The sequence below is a fragment of the Aulonocara sp. 'chitande type north' Nkhata Bay genome, linkage group LG5, assembly GCF_057382095.1.
Source record: "Aulonocara sp. 'chitande type north' Nkhata Bay isolate Kocher_YH1m ecotype deep benthic linkage group LG5, A_spYH_male_GT1.1, whole genome shotgun sequence".
NCBI lineage: Eukaryota > Metazoa > Chordata > Actinopteri > Cichliformes > Cichlidae > Aulonocara > Aulonocara sp. 'chitande type north' Nkhata Bay.
In genome coordinates this window covers 35,068,137-35,094,410 of record NC_141348.1, presented here as the reverse complement: position 1 = coordinate 35,094,410, position 26,274 = coordinate 35,068,137, and positions in this window count along the sequence as shown.

The following is a 26,274-nucleotide window of genomic DNA, read 5'->3' as shown; positions in this document are numbered from 1 at the left end:
TTTTCCTGCAAGCAATAAAAAATGCTGACCATTCACTAAACCCCAGCCCAGTCTGAATTCACCCTCTATTTTACCCAGAACTGCCACAGAACATGAAAAAGTAAATAATGGTTACTTAGGCATCTCTAATATTGGATGCACTCACCTCTGACAAATTGTAATTTAGATTTACACACAATGCTGAAAACAGCTTTTCCTTCTTTCTTCAGAATACATTAGCCAGGTCAGCATGACTTTTGGAGGGCTGTGGGGATGGCAGTTAGTGTTAGCGTTGTAGGTGAGGGCTACTATGGAGAGAGATACTATAGGAGGTGGTTTTTCTTTTTAAGCAGGCTCTAAATGCTTTTTATGATCTTAGTAGGAGCAAATAGACCATTTCAGGGAAACAGCTACCTGTGAAGAGAGATACTAGTTCACACACATTTCCAGACTATTTTGATTTCACGAGAAGAAATATAAAGTCAAATGTCTGATATTCTGAAAGAAACTAATTAGATCAAGCAACAGCATCATGATCCTATGCACAGTTTTCATCTGGTTGTTATTGCAAAGATATCTGCTCAAAGTTGAGGTCAAGTGCTTATTTAAGTTTAGTTGTCAACCTCACTCAGTAGAATAATTTTTAGGTTAAATAAGAAAAGTTAAAGCATTCAGACGTATGCACACATACAGTAGGACCCCAGGAAGTGGTCAAGTACCTGCCACTTCCTTGATAAGTAACCTTTCTAATGGCACTAATAAAGGTTTCTCACATCTGCTGTAACACAATGAGGAATATTGGAATGATTTTTGACTAGTATATGTCTGAGCACATAATAAAAGCCTGTAGAGGACTACTTTCTTGCATTTGTGCAATATCTCTAAAATTAGAAATACCCTGTCTCTAATAAAACTAGTTAATCCATTTATTATTTCTAGCTTTAACTAATGCAATTCATTATTATCGGGCTGCCCTAAAAACTCCCTGAAAAGCCTTCATGAACCTGGTTCTGTTGGAGGTCTTTTATTGTCAAAATGGAGTTTTTCCTTCCCGCTGTCACAAAGTGATTGTTTGTTTGTTATGTTATGAAATGAAATACTGTAACAACATGTCAATACAACCCACTATTAGCTTACAAAAGAAGCTAGTATAATTTAAAATGCACACGTGAACTCCATTAGGCCCTTTGCCTGACAACAGAAAGAATTAGGGGAAAATTAGTCTGTGCAAATATTCAGATGTCAGAAATGTTAGTTCCCAACCTATCCGTCTGGAGTCATACGTGTCAACTGTAAATCTTAAAGGTGTTCCATTATTTTCCATGCTTAAAGTTTTTGGATTATTTATTGTGAATTCACGGCCACACACGGTGGTTGAAAGCAAAATACACACATCCACTCATGGTGTGTGCACAAGTAAACCAGATGTCTGGGCACTGGCTGTGCTCCTCAAGAAAGAGCTTTCTTTTTGAGTGACCTGTTCAGTGGTACAAGGAAGGCAAAACAACAGCTCAAAGTCAAAGTTTGCATGAGAGTTCAAGAGACATGAGTAGCAGCATGTTGTGTGTAAGTGGAAGCCTGACCGGCTTAACAACAGAAAGCCAGAGATGAGTTTGTGCACAATGTCCCAACTAGTGTGAATAATCCGTGCTACATAAAAAAAATTTAAGCATGGGTTAAGAAAACAAAAAGAAACGAAACTATAGCAAGCAACCCAGGGTTTTTTCTTTTACTGAGATGTCATACACTTTGGATTCTAGCCAATCATTTTACCTTTGCAAGCGTGGTAGGCGGGCCCAGGTACGTACGTTCTCTTAGAGCAGAGCTACAGATTAAAAATGCCCAAGGTGAAGCGGTCAAAAGTCTGGCTGTACTTCACAGCAAAAGATGCAAACTCAGCAGCCTGCAACAAGTGCTTTAAGCTGATACTGTGCAAAGGAGGTAATTCCTCGAATGTGATGAAACACCTGGCGACGCATAGCATTTTTTTAAAAGCCGAGAAATGCACCGTATTTGATAGCTTGCTGCGAGACCTCACACCGAGCACATCTACTGCGGGTGTGGTGCCTGTTATCAACCCGGAGTTAGCAACATGAACCCGAAGAGGAGAGTCCTGGCCCCTAGCCCTGCCAGTGTAGCAGAATTGACGACGGATGATGATGGCAGCAGCAGCCGTTCTTCTCTGGGTCAGTAGCTTAATGTTGTTCGTGTGTAATTTACGTTGAGTAGGCTAATCACGTTATTACATTAATGTATGTAAGGTGAGCTAAACACCGTCGTAGTTACATGCGGCTGTCTTCTTGTTTGATGGCAGATACTCCCTTCACCCTGGCCAAAAAGGCTAAAATAACCAAAGAAAAAGTGGGAAACTGCTAAACATGAGAGATTTTGGACAGTGTTGGTGTTTTTTTCCCCCATTGATTAAGCACTGCTTCCAGCCAAGAGTGATACCATAAATCCCCTATAGCTACAGAAAATGCTAACATTGTTATCTTTTTACAAAAAAAACAGCTGAACATGAGAGGTTTTAGGACAAAGTTTGTGTTCTTGATTCTTTAAGCACCGGTTCAAGCACCGTTTAAGCACCGGCACTGTTTCAAAAGTACCGGTTTGGTAGTAGTATCGGATAAAACCTAAACAATACCCATCCCTACCCAGGGTTGCTGTTTCCTGGTTGTAAAGCAAGTTGAGGAGGATGAGGGACATTCGTGCAGTTGATGGGCACAGTGGTGAGGTGTATTTTTGCCCAAATACACCTTCAGTTTGTTTTATTTTTTATTCAACCGCAAATCATTTTTAATGCTTCATTTGAGTATAACTGGGCTACATGTTGATTAACAAAGGGCTTTAATGAATGTAAAAATACAACGACAAAAAAACAGCTGAACTGTATTTGCAGATCTTAGAAGTTTTAAATGATATTTGTTATACAGTATGCCCTTGAAGTGGCATATAGGAAGAAGAATAAAGCAACTTCATCTTCACTTTTGAAGTACATGCTGTATACGAAGTGATTTCGACTTTAGTCTGGTGCAATCAGCATGAGTTTAACACAAAATCAGACACAGACTGACATTTAAGATTGTTAAGGGCAGGAACATTTTGTGATCTATCAAAAATCTCGCTTTCCTTTTATTTCTCACCCAAACTGCAATGTGCTATAATTTTGTAAAGCTTTCTAAAATTGCAAATTTATATCTGATTGGGTTGTTAAAACTATTTGAGTGCTATGAAATATCATTTTGCATAGCAACACACCCCATGGGCTCAGTGGTATAAAGGTAATTTGTAATATATGACATTAATAGATGTCTAACCACAGTGGCAGCGCAGTATAGCAATAGCCCATCAGTCAGCTCTCAAGTCCTGATCTGGAAGTGTGCACCCTTAACCTTTTTCACCCATGTGACTGATGACTTGTTTAGCCCTGTCCATGCAGAGCTGCAGTAAAGAAAGCATTGTCCTTTTCTGCTCAGGAGTGAAAGCTAGCTTCTGACCACTATTAGAAGCCTAGGCTTTCAGTGACCTTATGTCGAATCTGGAAAATTCACCTCTGCAAGCTGTGAAGCACGTATTAGACCTTGACCTCAGAAGTTGGAAAGTTGGCTAGAACAAATTCAAAACTTGCTGGACAGCAGAAAAAGCACATATTTCCACATCCTACAAACTCAAAAATCAATCTGGTATTGTGGTACAAGTAGTTAGCTCCCAAAAAAATAAAAAATAAAAAAAAGGTTTAAATCTGACCCATTATTTGTGTGCATCAGCAATCACGAGGAAGTGCTACATCACAGAATTCATTTCATATTACACATGATATTTTGATATGTGGGTTTTTGTGATTACAGAATATGAGGTGGAAAATGAGTTTTGAAAGCCAGCAGTCTCAGGACCTGCCAAAGCAATCAGTGAATCATATTGATCAGCCACCCTATCAATCACGGCAGATCTATTATGGTGAAACAGGGCTGCAGAGATCATATCTCATTATTTGAACCCAGCCTTTAAACACAATGTCCAGCGAAGCAATTATTTAACTTCAAAAAAAATTCAAATGAGGCAGCTGCTGTTTGTGCAACATATGCAATGGATGAGTCACAGGTGCTGATCAGCTGACATGGTCAAGGTGCCAGGTATTAGGGGATGTGAGGGACAGGATGTATTAGTGGAAAGCATGATGAGTGTGACCTCTTCCTCCAGCAGAGACACAAAGCGACAACAAGTACTTGGCACCAGCCTCGCACTGATTGACTTGTCTCCACAGTGGCTCATATAAGTCTCTGTCACCATTTGGCATACCGTGCCAACACTGGACCATTAACGTTGTTGTTTTTGCCACACAGCATTAAAATGCAATCAGTGTGACTTATTGTGGTCAGTTACGCATTAAGACAGGATCACCACTTCTCAGACCATTTACTTGATGCTGAACTCCAATTACTATGAAGGTCATTGAAATGCCCATTTTTTCCAGATGTCTATACCCGCTGTAGAAATGGGCCAGCAGAAGGGTTCAAGACTGGACAGATAATTACCTTTAGTGTTGTTTGTATTGTTGTTATGAACTAAATTTGTCAGTTTTCATTTTTCTGTTCTATTAATACAGTTCTTTCAAAAATCTTTGAAAAATATTTTGAATAATACAGTAAGAGTATAGTGTAATCATTAGTTACTAGAAATACACAATACACCACAAAATGTGCACTTGTTAAATTAAAGTATGCAGGTACGAAATGAGTTCATGAATACGAGCTTTTTGGACAAATTAAAGATTGTTATGATTAAATTACTTAGTATTAGTTTGTAATTTCTTTGTTTTTTGGACATTGTGTAGATTATGCCATCAGGTGGGATACCATACCATATCATTTTTCTGGCATTTACCTCAGCAGTCCGCAACCTTTTTTGGGCCACGGGCCGGTTTAATGTCAGACAGTATTTTCACAGACCGGCCTTTAAGGTGTCGTGGATAAATACAACAAAATAAAATGATATGACCAAGACAAAAACTGTGGTATTTTGCAAACATAATAATAAATGCGAATTCACTGTGTAATTGTGTGAGTTTATTAGCAGCGTTCTCCTGAAATGCGCCAACAACATTGAGAGTAACATCCTCCTCTCTGCCCCTTAATGCTCTCTGGTCGCTATGGTATCACGCAAATATTTCTTTCAAAATAAGACACAACTACAACACGGGAAAAGACCAAGAGTTAATGATAAAACCCCTGAAAACCATAAATTTCGCACCCGAGCCTCAACTCTCTCGGCCCGGTACCAAACGACTCACGGACTGTTACTGGTCCGGGGTAACAGTCGGGGGTTGGGGAACGCTGATTTACCTGACATCTGTCTTTAGCGTGTATGAAATGTACTTTAAAGACTTATTGAGGTGCGAGGTACTACATAAACAACAGTACATCACTTTCTGAAATTCTTATATACAGTGGCTTGCAAAAGTATTGAACTTTTCCACATTTTGCCACATTACAGCCACAAACATGAATCAATTTTATTGCAATTCCACGTGAAAGACCAATACAAAGTGGTGCACACAGTGAGAAGTGGAACGAAAATCATACATGATTCCAAACATTTTTTACAAATAAATAACTGCAAAGTGGGGTGTGCGTAATTATTCAGCCACCTTTGGTCTGCGTGCAGTCAGTTGCCCTTAGAAATTTACTTGATGGGTGCTAATGACTAAATAGAGTGCACCTGTGTGTAATCTAATGTCAGTACAAATACAGCTGCTCTGTGACGGCCTCAGAGGTTGTCTAAGAGAATATTGGGAGCAACAACACCATGAAGTTCAAAGAACACACCAGACAGGTCAGGGATAAAGTTATTGAGAAATTTAAAGCAGGCTTAGGCTACAAAAAGATTTCCCAAGCCTTGAACATCCCACGGAGCACTGTTCAAGCGAATCGTACTGTTCAGAAATGGAAGTAGTATGGCACAACTGTAAACCTACCAAGATAAGGCCGTCCACCTAAACTCACAGGCTGAACAAGGAGAGCGCTGATCAGAAATGCAGCCAAGAGGCGCATGGTGACTCTGGACGAGCTGCAGAGATCTACAGCTCAGGTGGGGGAATCTGTCCATAGGACAACTATTAGTCGTGCACTGCACAAAGTTGGCCTTTATGGAAGAGTGGCAAGAAGAAAGCCATTGTTAACAGAAAACCATAAGAAGTTTGCAGTTTGCCACAAGCCATGTGGGGGACACAGCAAACCTGTGGAGGAAGCTGCTCTGGTCAGATGAGACCAAAGTGGAACTTTTTGGCCAAAATGCAAAACGCTATGTGTGGCGTAAAACTAACACTGCACATCACTCTGAACACACCATCCCCACTGTCAAATATGGTGGTGGCAGCATCATGCTCTGGGGGTGCTTCTCTTCAGCAGGGACAGGGAAGCTGGTCAGAGTTGATGGGAAGATGGATGGAGCCAAATACAGGGCAACCTTGGAAGAAAACCTCTTGGAGTCTGCAAAAGACTTGAGACTGGGGCGGAGGTTCACCTTCCAGCAGGACAACGACCCTAAACATGAAGCCAGGGCAACAATGGAACGGTTTAAAACAAAACATATCTATGTGTTAGAATGGCCCAGTCAAAGTCCAGATCTAAATCCAATCGAGAATCTGTGGCAAGATCTGAAAACTGCTGTTCACAAACGCTGTCCATCTAATCTGACTGAGCTGGAGATGTTTTGCAAAGAAGAATGGGCAAGGATTTCAGTCTCTAGATGTGCAAAGCTGGTAGAGACAAACCCTAAAAGACTGGCAGCTGTAATTGCAGCAAAAGGTGGTTCTACAAAGTATTGACTCAGGGGGCTGAATAATTACGCACACCCCACTTTTCAGTTATTTATTTCTAAAAAAAATGTTTGGAATCATTTATGATTTTCGTTCCACTTCTCACATGTACACCACTTTGTATTGGTCTTTCACGTGGACTTCCAATAAAATTGATTCATGTTTGTGGCTGTGATGTGACAAAATGTGGAAAAGTTCAAGGGGGCCGAATACTTTTGCAAGCCACTGTAAACCTATAGAGATAAACAGTAGCTAACCTGACTAAATAAAGGTCAAGTACCTACAACTTACAAATACTTAATGATAAAAAATCACCAGTGTTCTAATCTAAACAACATTTAAACATTTATCTTACTAAAGATTATTTATTATTTTAGTTCAATAAATCTCCCAATATAGTAAATATGACACACTTTTGACTGCCAACAGGAACTTGGGGTGAGCATGATACAACACTTCTAACATTTAAAGTCCAAACAATCATTAGGATTTGGCCTCACAGATAGATATTGATATAGTCAGGGATATAGTCAGGTACCTACTATTATTTGTATGTTTTCTTTTTAATTATCATTTAATTGCATATTTTTTATTTAATTCTTACATTATTATCAGATAGCAGACCCCATTAACAGAATCATTTACCAATAAAAAATCCTAAGTTTCATAACAGTGTCACTCCTACTGTGTCATCATAAAGTTGCCTGTATCCAGGGACTAAAACATTTGCTAAATTTAATTGGTATTATCACATCCAGGCAATATGTTTGCTTATTTTCCAGTAATTTTGCCTTGAGATATGTTTTACTGAATTAGGACAGTCGTTTTCATATTCCTAAGAAACACCAATAATGAACAGGGAGAATGGCAAACATATTAAAATTGCATTTTATCTCTTAAAATAGCCTGAGGTTATACATGCACAGTGTTTGTTTTTTCTTTCTGTGGAATAGACAAAATGATTTTACTGTTCTTCTTCACATGGACTCTATCACCACTGTGCATTTGAAACAAGAATATGAAGAAGAATATGAAAAACAACATAATTGACATGTCTTTTGTCCAGTATGAATTTGCTTGTTCAGACAATTAGTTATGAATTATGTTAGTAGTGTTGACAAATGTAGGACTTAATTATCATTATCAAAAAGCTCCTTGTTACAGTAGGAAATGTTGAAAAAATAGTGATCATTGTTTTTAAAATCTATCACAACCAAGGCTCTTTAAGGATTTGCTCTAGAGATTAAGAAAGGTGCCACAGAATTTCAGAGTCAATATCACTGTAGATTGTTTTGCTTGGTAGTTCAGACTTATTGACTTGGCATCCAAACATGCTGGTTTAAATCTGTTGTCCCCAAGGGAACTAAACTGATATGGATTCTTTAAAATAGAATAGAGGACAAAGCATTACTGTGCTACACAAATATTCTTCTTGTGTCATTCTAAGTCTCTATTGTATTTCATGTCTTCACAACGTGCCTTTTCATCAGTTAGGATCCATTTGATCATTCAGAAATACAAACTAGATCCATTCATCATTCCCTCTATCTTAAAAAAAATGCATTGATCCCTTTTTATCTATGTGTCTGGTGGCTGGTGAGGTACACTTGTGCATAGAGGACACTATGGAACAAAATTACAGTCATTAGCCTTGTTTTGAAATGTGAGAACCACAGAATCAAACAGTTCTAATCAGAGACATAGTCTGTAATGGGTGTCAAATTACCATTATTTTCTTCTCATCTAACAGCTAGCTTAAAAATCTATCTGTGGTGTCATGATTTGTTGGGGAAAAAAAAGAATGCTGACAAGAAAAAACATGTAGTTTGAGTTCAATTTTCTAACATACTAATATCATTTTGCCCTTTGGAGATATCCGTTTCCACCTTTGACAATATAGTATTCTTTATACCTGTTACTGGTGAGAAATCCCACCAATACCTTCTCTCTTGTTACTTCAGGCCAACCCATCAAGATCTTTGACCAGTGTTACACATTACAAAGTAATGCTTTACTGTAGTCACGCACTAATAATGCAGTAATGTAATGCATTATACCATTTTCATTAATTAATCACATTATAGTTACAATTATGCTGCTTACAGTACTTGCATTAAAAAGGTTCTTCAGCATCTCCAAGTAGGAAGAAAATAATGGTAATAATGGTGCAACTTTAAGGAGTGGATATATGAACATTTACTTATACTTTAATTGCACAAAATGGTAAATGGCCTGTATTTATATAGCGCTTTTACTAGTCCCTAAGGACCCCAAAGCGCTTTACATATCCAGTCATCCACCCATTCACACACTGGTGATGGCAAGCTACATTGTAGCCACAGCCACCCTGGGGCGCACTGACAGAGGCGAGGCTGCCGGACACTGGCGCCACCGGGCCCTCTGACCACCACCAGTAGGCAACGGGTGAAGTGTCTTGCCCAAGGACACAACGACCGAGACTGTCCGAGCCGGGGCTCGAACCGGCAACCTTCCGATTACAAGGCGAACTCCTAACTCTTGAGCCACGATCGCCCCCACAAAAGGTCAAGAGTGTGATTTTAAAGTGAAAACTGAATCCAGGACACAAACAATTGCGTTATATTGCTAACACACCACAGACTCTTAACAGTTTTGGAGAGTAACGGAATACATGTACTGGTGTGACATATTTAAAATACAAAATGTGAGTAACTGCATTCCATTACAGTTACCACTTAAATAGGTGATAATTAGAATACAGTTACTTTGTTCAAATAAATGGATTTGATGGTGGTGTTTTCCTGTTTCATATGTTAGGCTTTCCCTAAATAGGAGGCTTCAGTGTAAGCGTCCTGTTAATGTTAGTGGCATCAGTCACACAATGTGGTAGCTACCTAGGTTATGTGCCACTTCAGTATCTTTGATGTAGTATTGCTGTGTGATTTATTACTATTAATGAAGGCTGCATTACAACCTGCTAGCTGCAAATAATCATGTGCATTTCTGAACGCACACAGAAAGAAAAACATACAGAAATAGTTTTCTATACAATATCAAAATGTGCAGCCTTACCTAATGTCCACCGTACTGTTACAAATTTTAGTTTGAGATTTAAAAATTAAGTTGGTATTTCTTTCAGAACTTCACATGATTATTTGCAGCTAGCAGGCTGTTAATGCTATCCATCAAGTCTAACAGTCTGCGGTCTATGAACTAACCTCAGCTAACACCAGCTAACAATGTTAGCTTGGTGGTGAGTTGCGTTCAGTAATGGTAATAAATCACACCGCAACAGTACATTCGTGTTGTTGTAAGAAGCATGATAATATATCAAGTAATCCAAAGTATTCAGAATACATTACAAAATACATTTTGGGCCATCTATTCTGTAATCAGTAGTGGAATACATTTTAAACTAACCGTCCCAACACTGTTAACAAACACAAAGCATGCTAAAACAAAGGTAGTGAAGCACCCAGAATGATGTTAAAGCTGAGGGCACATTGACCTTGACATTGCTCAGTAGGAACCACAGCTTCTTCTGAAACCCTAGGACATAACCTACGTTGTAACTTGACATGCACCTTCCGGGAAATGTAACTGCACGTTGCATCGACACATCCAACAACTACTGGGATTAGCCACAGTAGCTGCAGGCTCAACTATTCAATTCAATCCAATCCTATTTTATTTATATAGTGCCAAATCACAAAAACAGTCACCTCAAAGCGCTTTATATCGTAAGGTAGACCCTACAATAACACATACAGAGAAAAACCCAGCAATCATATGACCCCCTATGAGCAAGCACTTTGGCGACAGTGGGAAGGAAAAACTCCCTTCAAACAGGAAGAAACCTCCAGCAGAACCAAGCTCAGGGAGGGGCGGGGCCATCTGCTGCGACTGGTTGGGGTGAGAGAAGGAAGACAGGATAGAAGATATGCTGTGGAAGAGAGACAGAGATTAATGACAAGTATGATTCAATGCAGAGAGGTCTATTAACACATAGTGAGTGAAAAAGGTGACTGAAAAGGAAAAACTCAATGCCTCATGGGATGCCCCCAACAGCTTATGGCTATTGCAGCATAACTATGGGAGGATTCAGGGTCACCTGATCCAGCCCTAACTATATACTTTAGCAAAGAGGAAAGTTTTAAGCCTAATCTTAAAAGTAGAGATAGTGTCTGTCTCCCGAATCCAAACTGGAAGTTGGTTCCACAGAAGAGGGGCCTGAAAACTGAAGGCTCTCCCTCCCATTCTACTTTAAATACTCTAGGAACAACAAGTAAGCCTGCAGTGCAAGAGTGAAGTGCTCTAATGGCACTACAAGGTCATTAAGATAAGATGGGGCCTGATGATTTAAGACCTTGTATGTGAGGAGCAGGATTTTGAATTCAATTCTGGATTTAACAGGAAGCCAATGAAGGGAAGCCAAAACAGGAGAAATATGCTCTCTCTTTCTAGTCCCTGTCAGTACTCTTCCTCCAGCATTTTGGATTAACTGAAGGCTTTTCTGTGAGTTTTTAGGACTTCCTGATAATAATGAATTAAAGTAGCCCAGCCTGGAAGTAATAAATGCATGAACTAGTTGTTCAGCATCACTCTGAGACAGGATATTTCTAATTTTAGAGATGTTAGAATAGAATAGAATAGAATAGAATAATCCTTTAATTGTCCCACAAGGGGAAATTTGGTTGTAACAGCAGCCAAAAAGACATATTACATTAAGGACAATGGTTACTATATACAGAGAGTATTGTACAGTTATTAAATTAAATAAAAATAACTACAGATAAGAGGCAAACCAGGTTGTAGTGCGAATCGGTTAATTAACTTATTGCAGTTACAGCATTGATGTAAACATCTATGTTTGTTGGGAGCAGTTCTGATTGTACAGTCTGACAGCTGCAGGGAGGAAGGACCTGCGGAAACGCTCCTTCGTGCATCTAGGATGCAGCAGTCTGCCACTGAAGGAGCTCTGCAGTTCATCAACATTTACATGCATGGGGTGGGAGACTCTGTCCATCAGAGATGTTATTTTGGCCATGTTGTGCAAATGGAAGAAAGCAGTCTTACATATTTGTTTAATATGTGCGTTGAAGGACATGTCCTGGTCAAAAATGACTCCAAGGTCCCTCTCAGTGTTACTGGAGGCCAAGGTAATGCCATCCAGAGTAAGAATCTGCTTAGATACCATATTTCTAAGGTTTTCAGGGCCGAATACAATAATTCAGGTAAAACTGAGTTGAGTGTCATCAGCATAGCAGTGAAACTGTATACTATGTCTTCTGATGATACTCCCTAAGGGAAGCATGTATAATGTAAACAGAATTGGTCCTAGCACTGAACCCTGTGGAACTTCATAATTAACCTCAGCGTCTGAAAAAGACTCTCCCTTTACATGAACAAATTGGAGTCTATTAGATAGATATGATACAAACCACTGCAGCACAGTACCTGTAATACCTACAGAATGTTCTAATTGCTCTAATAGGATATTATGGTCAACAGTATTGAACGCTGCACTGAGGTCTAGCAGGACAAGCACAGAGATGAGTCCACTGTCAGAGGCCATAAGAAGATCATTTGTAACCTTCACTAAAGATCTGATTGGTTGAAGTGATGAACGAGGTGTCAATCACGCAAATTGACCAAAAGAAACCAAAGTTACAGCCCCTCGGAGTTTAAAGGGCCAGAGGCCAAAGGGCCATTGTCATGTAAATGTATGGTTAATTCTTTTAAAAAATATATTTAAAAAAAAAAAGCATGTTTAGGCCTGTTAATAAAATTTATTAATTTCTGCTCTTTAATACCTAAAAAATCAACTGGCATGGTGTCCAATCGTGTGCCAAAATTGGACATTTTTGTACAACGATAGGGCTGTAATTTTTCACTGTTTCACTTTAGAAACATAAATCTTTGCACAGACGATGTTTATACGTTGGTTACTGAATTTCTGGAACCAAATGTGATCTGAGGCATATTTTTCAAAGGGTTATATGCTAAAAATTAAAAAAAAATAATTAGGCAAGGATAAAATCTACTTACATTTTCTGCTCCAGTCCCCCCCCCCCCCCCTTGGGGCTTAAGAGGTTAAGGAACACCTTGACTCTCCATTGCATTGTAATACATTTGTGTGTCGGGGGGGGTGCTTGATTCTATTTACACATTTACTTTCTGGATATGAACAAAACAGCTCAGTTATGCAGTTAACGTTACACAGTCCATTCAAATAGCACACTACAAAAGAATGAGGCACTTGTAATTACATTTTTAATCAAAACATTTAAACCCAGAGCTGCACACTCATCCAGCACATATCTCATGATTACTTGTGAGATTTACATGGTAAGCAAATCATCCTTGAGTAAATAAATACACATGGACTAAAAATGTATGAAATTGAAAATGGCAAGAACAACCTTTGTACCTTTTCTGTTCTTGGTTCATATCAAATCAGAAATAATGGTCTGCCATGATGAAATTGTTTGGTAATACTTTTAGGAACATCAAGTCCTTTTTTCTATACATTTGTGTATTTATGGATTTTCATACACATTTAAAGTGTTATATTTCGCAACAATGCTCAAAAATATTTATTAACACGTTTTACATCATGCATTCATTTCTAAGAGATGAGGATTGCTCCCGGGAACCTTTGCAGTGTGGTTCTAAGAAATAATTTTCTGCTGCCATTGCACTGCTTTGCCTTTATGTTTCACACAGAGTATTCCCAGTTGTTCTTTCCTTAATGGAATGTCTCACACACACCTTGTCTTCGATGACACGCCATACACAGCTCTCTGCTCCCTACCTACACTGTTGATTCATTGGCTAGTGGATTGAGAGCCTTCACTTGCAATTTGGGAAAATAATGTAATCTCAGGATGGGCAGAATTGTTGAACCCTCTCTGAGATTACTCTCTCCTGCCTGCCTCAGTGATTACTGATGACAGGCAAAGGGGGTAAAAAGAAAGTCTTCCCTCCATTGTATGTTTCTATTTTCATTCTCACCTCATCTGTCTAGCAAGAGTAATTTTCAATAGGTTTTGAGAATTGGAAATCTCTCTACTACTCTCCTTCCCTGTTTGTATTGCTTGTAGTGTGGCAGTGTTTTAAAGTCCAAGAGCATAGGTTGTGTTCCGTCTCACATTCACTTGGACTGATTTGCATTCAACACATTTTTGAGTAATATTGTGGCAAATATCGAGACATAAAAGTGAATCTGCATGCTCAGAATTTTGTTTTCATCTCCACTGATCACAGACATGCAAAGACAAACATTTTCTTGGCAGTTCTTAACTTTACACCTCTTGTGAATACTATGAAAAGGCAACAGGCCTTCTGAAATAAAAAACAAATATGCCCATATTTAATTTTTATCTTTATAAGTGCAAACAAATCTACTTTGCACATATGCATACATGTTTAAATATTAAGCTCCACAGCAAATTTTTAATCTATTAAGGGTTTTATGGCTTCACAAAAATCTACACCAATCTTTTTTGACCTTTCTACTGAACCAGACGGGCAGAAACAGGGGCACAATGTAATACTCTTGTGAGTAGAGTCCCTTGTAATAGGTGGAAATAGTGCATATGAAGATGTTGTCAGATGTGTAAAAGACAGAAAAACTGACTCATCAAGTTATCTGAAGGAGTCTTTCCAAAAGTTAATGATCCAATTAAAATGTCCATCCCAGTGACAAATTCCTTTGAAGCCATGCTCTGAACTTGAAATCACAGAGGCTCTTCTTTAAGAGAAGGAGAGAGTGCACATCAACATTCGTGCCCAGTGTTAAACGATCTCATCTGTTGGGAGTTACTGTGATAAATGGTAAAAGTAAAGGAAGGATGAACGGGAGTTGATGCCGAATGGCTGTCTTGCATCAATATAGACCAAAGAGAGAAGAGAAACTGTGGTCATTACTATTTCTGACATGGTGAGATGGATGTCACCCTTATTTGTCATCAGATTAGGGAAGCCAGGTGAGGTATAGCTTTTAGCCAGTACATCACATAGCCATAATTAAATGAGTGAGAACATTGACTGCTCCTTTGAGCACAGTGAACAAAAAGATCTGTAACACCTAGGTAGAAAAGTGTTCATTGAAAGGTGTCCTCGAATCTAGAATCACACGCTGAACAAGGTAGAAAACAGTGAACCATCATATGGCTAAGGACAAACAATCCTGCTATAATCTATTTTTAATGACAGAAAAAAGAATAAAGCTTCTTTTTGGAAATATTATATTTTTTTCCAGAAAAGAAGAAAAATACTATACTTGATTTTTGACTGTTATTATTCAGTTTTGGTTTTTATAACAAAACAAAAAAAAATATCACTCGTTTCCTAGCAGAAGATGTAAATTTGTCCTTGGAGTCTAGTAACATGTTGCACATGACCTCTTAGGACTGCTTATGCTTATGCTGCCTCATTGCCCTTAATGCACTAAATGTAACCATGACCTGTTTGGTTCATCTAAAAGAAGACTGGTTGTTTTGTTTTGTTTTTTACCACTTGTACACATATTTATGGCAGCCCTCAAAAGTTATAACTGTGATCTACAAGACAAAAGTTCTGCTTCGATGGGAGGAAATGAATAATAGAGGAAAAGCAGATCATCCTAAACGTGAGGCATCTTTGAGAAAAAAAAAAAAAGTTCAGATCAGTGCTGGTGAACTTTAGCCTGGTTTCTCTAATACTCGCTGAAATTATTTACCTTTGCCCTTGCAATTCAAGATTGCTAGAGCTAGCTAAATTGTGTTGACTGGTCATCTTCCCTTTGAATATGTTACTGTTGTGCTTGCGTAAATCCCTTGCTCTTAGGTGGGCTTCTCTTGCCAGCCATGGATACACTCTATTACATCTATTGTCGGTGATCTGTTTCTGTGTAAGGCGTTTTTCTCATGTTTTCTTTTGCTTCAGACTGAGGTGGAGGATTGCACTAGCAGAGCTGCGATGTTCCTGTTAATGGACACAAGCGCAACCTGATGGCTCAAGCTGACCCAACACATTTCATTGCAAAAAGGGTTGGGGTGTTTAAAAAAAAGAAACTCTAGTTAAAAGAACACCATCTTTCATTCCAAATGTGTTGTCTCCTATATAAATCGTCCTTCAGCCAGAGAGGTTATTCAATAAAAGAAGGAGTTAAGTCAGGATGCTTTCACACCTAAATTTGTGAAACCCGAGAGCAACGGTCTAGCCCAAAAAGCAGATATATGATCAATCTTTTTATTTTTATTTTTTTGAGGGTTTAGACTTCAAGACCAATTGCAGACTCTTCCCATATCGAAAAGATATATATACAAATCTTATAAGGTTTGTATCTGTCTTATGTGAAACTTGTATTAAAAGCATACAAGAGTGAAAACCAATATAAGATCCCTTGAATAATTATATAAATGGAGCTTGTATGTTTTGGATACTTCCTAAAAAATATATGAAAGCAATGAGAAAGTAATGAGTAAATCATATAAGCCTTATATGATTCACTATATGAAGTTTTTTTCTATTTCTTTTCCATATGGGTTGTCAGGACTGTAAAAGGAAAATGAGCTTCACTAGCATGCAGAACAATAGGACGCAACATTTTCATTTCAATATTATCTATCAAAAGGCTAATCAATATTTTTGTTTATTCATCGGTTATAGAAGCTTATTAGCGTGTTTGTAGGTATAATGTGATAATAATAATTAGGTCCATAATTTCTTGTATTTTTGCCTCTGTACAACACCACACTGAATTTTATATACATATATATTAAAGTCCTTTTTTCATCTTTAAGTCAAAGGGTTTCACACAACTTTTGCATTAACTGTTTAGGAATTACATTCATTTTCATACATAGTGCCTCAGGCTCAAAAATGACTGACAACTGACTGACAAGCAGTTTGATGGCCAGGTGAGGAATGGTCCCTTGTTATTTGAGAAAAAAAATGAAGCAGACATAATATGTGAAGTTGATTCGAGGTGTTGAATTTCTATTTTATAGCTTTTCACTGTAATCTTAAATGTGAGGTCGAAAAAGATGTCAGTGAAACCAAAGGAGGCCATCAATAAAAATCTCTCAGAGAGAGAGTCTGCACTTCAATCACATATTGGTTGTTTTATTTAAAATCCAGTATGCTGTTATACAAAAAAATGATGTCTTTGTCCAACAAATTATGGACCTAAAGATCGCTTTCTGTGGATGATGACATGTCAACAATGTGCTGGTCGTACTCATCGGTTACAGCGCACTTGCATAACTGAAATCTAAAACCAAGATAAGGATATGAAATGCCTACACAGTTACAAAACGTGAACCTTGTTGCAAACCTTGGCTTAAAGTTTGTGTGATAAGGTTGTCAGTGTCCAGCTGGTGTTTTAGCAGGAGTTCTTTATGAAATATCCTCCACAGACTTGACACAGTCGGGCCAACACTTTACAGCTCAGTGTGACAGCTTCTGTTTTAGTTGAGTTTGTCACACTGGGTGGCTGATTAAGCATTAAGCAGGCCAGTGAGAGGGCATAGAGACCTGCACGCCTCAGAGTTTCTTTAAATTGGCCACATATTGAGAAGCAAAGGATTGCTATTCTCATTTGTGCACAATGACTGGTTTGATCTTGTACAGCATGCCAGAGGCCGGCCTGGCCACAACTATTATTCTAGTCCTTTCAAATCACAACTACCACATCTTAAAACATGTGTCAATGCTGGTGTGTAATACACTGTAGCATTTAAGCCCCCCATTTAATTTCTAATCTTTGTAATGTTTGATGTATAATTGAGGTTAGCAACAAGGAAAACCTTTGGCAATCACCAAATATCAGTGTGATGAATCTTTATTAAAAAAGATGGGATAGGAACACCTTCCCCCCCCCCTTCCTCAAATTTAAATGCTCGTGATAGTAAAGTAAACACAGCGGGTGGTTAATGGAAATTTTCAACTGAATCTACCTGGGCACTTTGGATGATATGATGGTAATGAAGCGTTGGTGGGTTGCACAGCAGTAAACCAGTAACTCCAAATAGAATTTCAATGCTATTTAAAGAAAAGCATCCAAAAGCAGAGAAAACAATCACTAGTCAGAGGTCTTAAAGAAGTGAACAGATTGGGAAAGTAAAGAAGGCAAAGAAAATAAGAAACAGTGGAAAAAAACAATTTACCCAAACAAGAATTAAGACTGATAATGTGAAATAAAATATTTTTTTCTTGACTGAACTTTTGCCAAAGCTTTCTTTCACATTATTGCAATACATTAAGAACATCATTAGTGTATTATGACCAAAATGGAAGTGATTTGTCAAATGTGATGTTTTTATTTGAACATATTGTATGTGTAAGAAAAAAATTAAGCAGAAGTAATAAAACAATATCAAAGTAAATCTTCAAGTAACCTTTAAAATTCCTGTATTTCATTTGGGTCCTCCAGTGCAAGTGATCTGCAACAGTGTGCTGACACAACTAAATGGTCTGGACAAAGTCATCAATACTATTTAGTTAAATGCAGATTTTGTTACATTCACTGCTTGCTGACTTGTCCTTCTTGTTTATTTATTTTTTAGGTGTTTATAAGTATCTAGTGAGATATTGTGCCTCATAAATTGGTGTCAAACGGAGACCATTAATTTCCCGAGTCACGCTTAACTTTCCATCAATAACACATTTTATTTTTATGTAGATATTTTCATGACACCAGATTCAGGGGACACAGATCAAGTTGTAAGTTCAAAGCTTTTAGTTTCCATCTAAATGACTTCACATACATTACTGATTGGTCAAGCCTCTGGCTTCAAAGCTCATTAGGTTTAAGAGGCTATCTTTGCAGGGATATTGGTATTAGTCATGCCCTCTTGTGCAGCAACTAGTAATCATCCAGGAATTCACAAAAGCCTAGTAACCTTTACAAATGTCCATTTAAGATTAATACTTTCTGTATTAAGGTGCAGAACTGTAAGACTATAAAACCTGTCCAAATTTATGATGATAAAAAAAATGACAGTTTTGTCACTCTTACACCTAAAAATGTGAACAATAATGCTAATATCTGATATTAAAGCTAAACTACTGGCAATAACATATGAAGTCTGGCATTTGCTAAATTCACACAATCTAAAATTCCTAAATGTGTACCAAAATGAAACTGTATTCTGACTTTGTTCAGGCTGGATGTTGGCAAAAAGTAATTTCTCTTGCTCAGTCATGGCTCTGCGGTGTCTGTGAGTTGTATATATTTTTTCCTACAGCTGTCAAACTGTGTCCAGGTTTTTCCACCAGACAACTGAAGGCCATGGCCTCAAACCCTGAGGGAGTTTTGCAGCCCACAGGAACAACAGGAAAGTAATTTGTTTCTAAGTCTGCTACGCATTAATACTGTGGTTTCCAATGCACATGCTGTGTATTTTAAATATGCATGTGCTACAAGACATTTTAAAGATGATGATCAGCAATTAAATGACATGGAATTCAAATCAAAGCCCATTGAAAGCATTCAAAGTCTTAAATGACTCAGAGACTGCTAATACAGCAGATTTTCACTCTTAGCAACTTTAGTTTCAACATATTTTTTCCACCCCATAAGAGATACAGTATTCACTGACACTTGATATGGATTTGGAATAAGGCATAAATAAATTAAAATGTTATATCCCAGGGCTCAAACTGTGAGGTCGACTTTCCAGAATTGTACAAGTGACCATCATATATACCAAAATGCTGGTGCAGTTCAGTTAAATATCCTATTTAAATGCATGGGCTACAGTGGATGGAAAAGGTATAGAGTTGAGTTGAGGTATGCAGAAATAAGAGGATCTTGGTTGAGCTGAGAATCTGAATACTGGATTGACTTATGGATAACTTCATTTACTGTAACAAATATTCATGGTTTTGCCACCTGTTAGTGACTTTCACTTGAGACAATTTGATCTTCTCTCCCATGGGAGAAAAAAAATCGTCCAACATTTGTTTTTACATACTGAAAATATTTAGTCTTTTTAGAGTATTATACTGTACTGCTTAGAATATTTTGCCTTAGTACTTTTCCCCTCAGTTTTACTTGGGAGTCCCTCTGCCATCTCTTTTTCTTACCATAAAAAACATGAATGCTACATTAAAGTGGGTCAATGAAAAAAGAAAGACTGATGTTTTTCCACTAAGTTAACTGACATTTGACCTTCTTTTCTAAAAGCCCTTAACTAATTGTTTAGCCTTAAGACTGTTAATGACTCCTATCAATCAACTGAATGCACTGTATGTTACAGTATATAAACAGGAGATAAACAAATTCTTATCCTGTTTGTCTTTCTTGAGTATAGTTGGATCAAATTGTATTTAACCTGCTAAATTGTATTTTCTGTCTGTTAGACTAGTGAACTTTTTATCTGGAACTTCTTATCCTGTAGCTTAAAACAGGTCAAAAGACACATACAATAGCTCTTTGGTACCTCTGGCCTGACAGAATAACTCCTTTGTTGAGGAATTTTGGTATTCATGAATATGCTCACCCAACGTAGCAAGACAATTATAATTACATATGTCTAATCCTCATTATCTATTGCTTCAAGTCTCTGTCCCTAAGTCTCCGAGTTCTTTTAAAAAATACAGTAGACTTGAACTAAGCCACAGAATGCACCATCAATGGTGAATTATGAAGCAGGTGTTTTGTGATGATGTGTATTTGATTCACATTCACGTCTCGCTCTTCTCAAACATCACAAAGCAAATACGTCATGGCAGATGGAGTGCGAGCTACGAGGCCACTGTAGTGGGATTGTCTGTTAGAAACAATTGAGCCTGGCTTTTTCATATAAAAATGTGTAATGGTAACAAACATATCTGTACTAAAACGATAATATTGTTTTTAAATTTGAGAATACTACATTGTTTGATTCAATAGTTTGCATGCTGGATTAAAAGCCTTTTTCTTTTTATGTATTGGACATGAATAAAAATAAGTTTCAGAAACGCTCAATACTTTAATTTTTCTAATCCCAACCAATGGACTTAGATAGTTCACTGTGGTCATCTACAGTTGTGGTGCTTAGTATTTTCATTTGTGAAATGTTGCCCACCTCTTGTGTTTGCAGACAGGAAGAACTATTTTAAATCTGCAGATTTAATTAATCACTAAAAATATAGAGGACCATGTGACATGAAGTAAAAGGAGCAAATGCATTCATTTTGTTCAAAGCGTCACCCTTACCTATTGATGTTATGATGATGAATTCATTCAACTTAACAGATAATGGTGCTAGAAAACAGAAAACTAGAAAATAAGGATTATTAATTGGATTTTGCGAGACCATTTCAAATATCCAGCATTTGCTGCTGTGTTGCATTTGTTAGACTCTTCAGATGGCCTTGTTCATGGAGACAGAAATTAAAAAAACCTGTGGTTTGACATTGTCTACCAGATTTAATTGTCCAAAATATTTTAGTCATTATTTTTTTTCATCCTTGCTTGATCTTCAAAATGAATCGCCTTCTTGCTGCTAACATTTTAGACTACATAATGTTTTAGAACTATTTTCAAGCATTAAACAGCCATTCTTCTAATACTTTGCTTCTGTCCTTAACCGGATATAGTTTTCTTGATGCATTCATGTTCACTCTCAATTTAACTCTGCTAGATGAGTACAGGAGGATGATTCCTGATCCCCAGACCTCTCACCAATTATGTATCTTTCCAAGTTTGCACCACGATTTTTAAAACATAATCAGGCATCTGTGATCATTAGTAAGCCAGTCTTGTTTATCTAGTCCAGCATTTTCATAAAGTGGGATGTAATTGGATGTAATGATCATTTTGTTACTTTGCTTAAGGCATATTATGTTCAAACTAACTGTGATTTATGTTTTACGAGGAAAGCTTTAGGCTACAATAGTTACTTGGTATTTAAGTCCATATTCTGTGGTGGTTGTGACAAGTTAAAAGATTGCACTCAAAGGTCAGAACTATTATTCTTGTTTTTCCTTTGTGATTTAAACTTACATACTGCAAAGTTTTGTTTTTTATAAACATGGCAGAACTGGTTCAGCACAGCCGTTCAAAAGCTTCAACACCTTTAGTAATTAATAAGAAGAAATTTGTTTTTACATTTTTAATGGAAAAATCATACTTAAAATGACTAAAATAGCGTAATTATAACTGAACGAATCATGACATTACATTGTAACAACCTTAAGCACTATTTGACTATACTGGCAGTTTACAAAACAGGTAAAATTATTTCACCTCACTGACCGCAATGTATAAATGACTGCAGTAGAGCATTTAAATGTAGTTATGGCTATATTCATACAGAAAAAAAGCTTTCATTTTCTTTGGAAAGATTTTCAGTCTATTATGAATGTTGACCAACCCAAAAGAAATTAATGTCTTATTTGTAACAAGTGTTTACAGCAATTTGTAAGTTGTAGTTGAATAGCCAGCAGTTGACTGTGGTAAATAAATTAAAAGTGCTTCTATGTCAATGGGAAAATTGGTTTCAGACTAACTTCACATCCTCACATGTTTAGTATTCAAGCTTTTAATCTTACTATGGCACAATGATGTTTTAGGCTTTTATTGTGAAAATTACCATACTTATATATACTTATGCACAACACAAAACTTAGAAACACACATACACCAGATTTATTCATATGGTATAGATAACATTTTTGTCTTGCCCTACATTGTGTGCACCCAGACATTTCTGTAGCAAGCAGGGAATCATCCAGCCAAGGTCAAAATTCTTGTAGGGAAACTGTTTTACTATCTATTGGATCACCAAAAGCGCTGAGGGTATTTTATCCTGGGTTAAAATATACCACTGATCCTGGATGCCTGATGAGTTTGTGTCTCTCTGTCACCTACACTGACTCCAAAGCAGATGCTCATCATTTGTTTTAGTCAAGCGCCTCTGTTGGAGAAGGTCAAGGAGGGTGAGTGGACTGTGCCTCGTACAAAGTATGTATTCACACTGTTAAATCCCATATTGCAGCACTAATCACTCCCACAAAACACTGTGTGTCACGTCTCTGATGCTTCTTTTTGCCACTCCCCAGACATACAAACAGCCCTTGGATGTCTCAGACTCTGGTAATGTGACAGTGAATGTTTGGGGCTTTATTTTAACTTGGGATTTAATGAGTTTCTTGATATACCCTGGGGAGAGGGGTACTTATCAAATGTCTTTAATGAGATCCTTTTGAAGAATCGAGGAACACTTGTATCGTTCCGTAATAGAACTTAGACAAAAAACATCAGTGTTGCAATGTCATTTGATAAAAGGATAGGTGAGAGGAATTACACCAGCTCTAAACAAGCCTCAGTATGGCATAAATAAATCCAGCCTTGTGCCCTTGGTGGGAGTTGCACATTAACCATGATAAATGGGATAATACAACATGCCTTAATTAAATGGGTAATAAGTGATCATAAATTATCTGCCTTTATCAATGACAAGACGTAGCGTCAACAAGTCTCTGTCACAGTTTACCATAATTGACACAAACAGAAGCTACACTTTTACAATCACGGCCATGTAAACAAGCTAACAAGCTAACAAGCTAATGTCTGTTTGACAAATCAAACAGACATTACTTGTAGCATTGTCTACTAGTGCAAGTTCAGCCGAACCGATGTTTATTCTGAACAAAGAATAGACTGAAAAATCCAGAGATCTCAGCACCCAGCAGGGCAATCATTGTGTCACTGGTATTGATCACCAACCCCATCAGGCCACCAGAGATGTTTTAAGATTATTTTGTGCTGTGGAGTGGTAAAAACCTTACTTATGGCACTTGTAACAGTTTCTTATCAGCTCTTACACCAGGCGTTACCTTCTCCAGATACCACTATATGCTTTCAATATCTATTTACTGTGCTTACAGGTGTTAGGAGCACTTTGACCGAATGCTTTCCTTCTACCTTTAACTTGGTTAAAACATTTTTTTCCCCCAACAAAGATTTAAAAATTCTGGAATACACAGAACAAGGTTGAAACTTCAGCTCCTGCACATTTTGAGCAACTTCTTTGAACTGGCAAAACACATCTGCATATGCTCATAAAAATACTTGATTTTTCTTTACTTTCATACTCTCCCTGTGTTGTACTAAAGGTTCCCCATAGATGCAGACTCAGACGTGGGTCACAAGAGACTATTACTGTTAAATAAAAAAAAATATTTTGAGGCAGAAATAATATAGCGTGTGCTGGGAGTGGAACGTTGTTTACCTGTGTGAAAGGATATTATTTACAGAGCCATCACCAGAGAGAGACTACCCTCATATGACTGATGCAGGCATATGAGAATGGGAGCGACTGCTTGTGTAAGCAAAACATCAGCAGAGCAAAACTGGCAGTCTGGGTAGAGGACCCTCACTTTTGATGCAAGTATTCTGCGGTTGTGTCCCCAAGACATGTATCAATCGCACATGTGTACTGTTATAAATGGGCTAACAACCAGAAGGGGTGTAGGGGATGGGGCAAAGAACATGGATGATCATGACAGCAAATATTTAAAGCAAAGAAAGATTTTGTTTTGGCCTGCAGCTACTTCTGCAGAGCAAACTTTACAATTAATATATTCTGTTTTTAGCTTAGTAAAGGCAAAGCTTATATATGGCAAAGTCATAAGAAAATCAGCATCACTTTCTTTGTCTAAATATTCATCATCATTTGCATAATGCTATTGGGACTTAAGATTATTTCACACAGCAAAACCAATTTCAATGGCTCATTCATGTTGCATGCTTATGTAGTCTTAATGGTCATCCAACTGTGTAATTGGACATTTTAACTGTTAAACAAGTTAGTAACAAGCAACACACTAGACATGACCAGTGCATTAAAATTGAATGGCAGTTGAATACCAAAGGAATATGGCCATCAGTGTCCACCACTTAACTGTGCCGTACATTTAAAATCCGCAGTAAATGGAGATTATGTCAAAATGTCCATTAAACACTATACAGAATGATGAATAATATTATTGCCATGAGCCTTAAACCTTCAGAAATGAACTACAATGACTGTCAAATGACCCAAATGTGAAATCATTCCTCGAGTTTTCTCTCTCCCTCTCTCTTTTTTTTTTTATCTTTGTGTCCTTTTGGAATATCAGCTTAGGAGATTAGAGGCTGGGAATCAGTTAGAGTTAACTATGACAAGAGAATGACAGTTCATTTAGATGGTGAAAATTGCTGGTGGGATTTCCACAGGAGTGCCACCAAGCTGGGTTAATGCTGTTTGTGATAGCAGCTGACAGGACGCCTTTTGGGACAGAGAATTTGGGACTCTGACCTTTCCTTTTGACAGAGGTCACAGTTTATTTTTTGCATCAATACTTATTGCTTCAGTTTGGCAGTCTTGACACTGGGGAGCATTTTAAAATCTCAAAGTAGTGGGGGGGGGAGATAACCACCTCTTTTCAAAAAAATGATAGTAGTGAAAACTAACGTAATAAGCTATGGGAATTAATTTAAAACCAGCTATTACTGTGAGACTGGTAAGTTTTCATCCTATGAGTTTGTCTGAATGTCTGTCTGAATTAGGAATGAACCATTTTGACATTTGGATTGGAATTCAGTCCAATCCCAGCTCGAAAAGCTGGAGATCTGTGTTATGAATAACAGTGGGCCAATCTGTTTAATTCATTTCTCTGTTTGCTTTGCCACATGGAGACGGCAGCTAGAAGGTAGCATGGAGGAAGCTGACAGCAAAGCAGCAGCAGTTTGGAAATATTTCAGAGTTGCTACACAAACAGCTTTTTTTGGTGTGTTTGTGTTTAATTGCAAACGTCATCAACATGATTTATATTGTTTCGCTTCAGCCGTCTCTTGTCACTTTCCACTGTGCATGTGTGTGTGTGTGTGTGTGTGTGTGTGTGTGTGTGTGTGTGTGTGTGTGTGTGTGTGTGTGTGTGTAAGAGAGAAAGAGAGCAAGAGAGGGAAAGTGCAGTCAAGCTAAGAACTGGTATGCAGGAGTCTGATGACTCAGTTTGTGTTAAAATAAGACTAGTGGGAAAAAAATTTGATGAATAATACAAATGCAGTTTAACAAATTTACTTTGACCATTCACTATTTCAGCATACTATTACCAGTTCAGTCAGTTTACATTCTTTGTTGTATTTATTTCTTATATTTCATTTTATAGATTTAGGAAAGCGATGTCTACACTGATTCTGATATTGCCTTACATGTGAACACTTTTCTCAAGACTCCCAATCGCTGCCTCACAGTGATGATTACGGCTTATAAATTTAACACTGCTGCAGGACTAATACTCAGTACAGTCTAAACTGACATCTCTGTAGTTCGTTTGTTTAATCAGGTTCCTCATTAGCATCAGCCTGAGCCTTAGCTACTCTTCATGCAGTCCTTGCACACTCAGTCTAACACATAAACATAAAAACGACCAGATAAAAGAATGAGAATCAAAAGAAGGAAACTGACATTCATACAATAAATAAACATTCTAATAAACAATGCTTATTCTCCACTGTAATTTTATATTTGTTTTTCTAT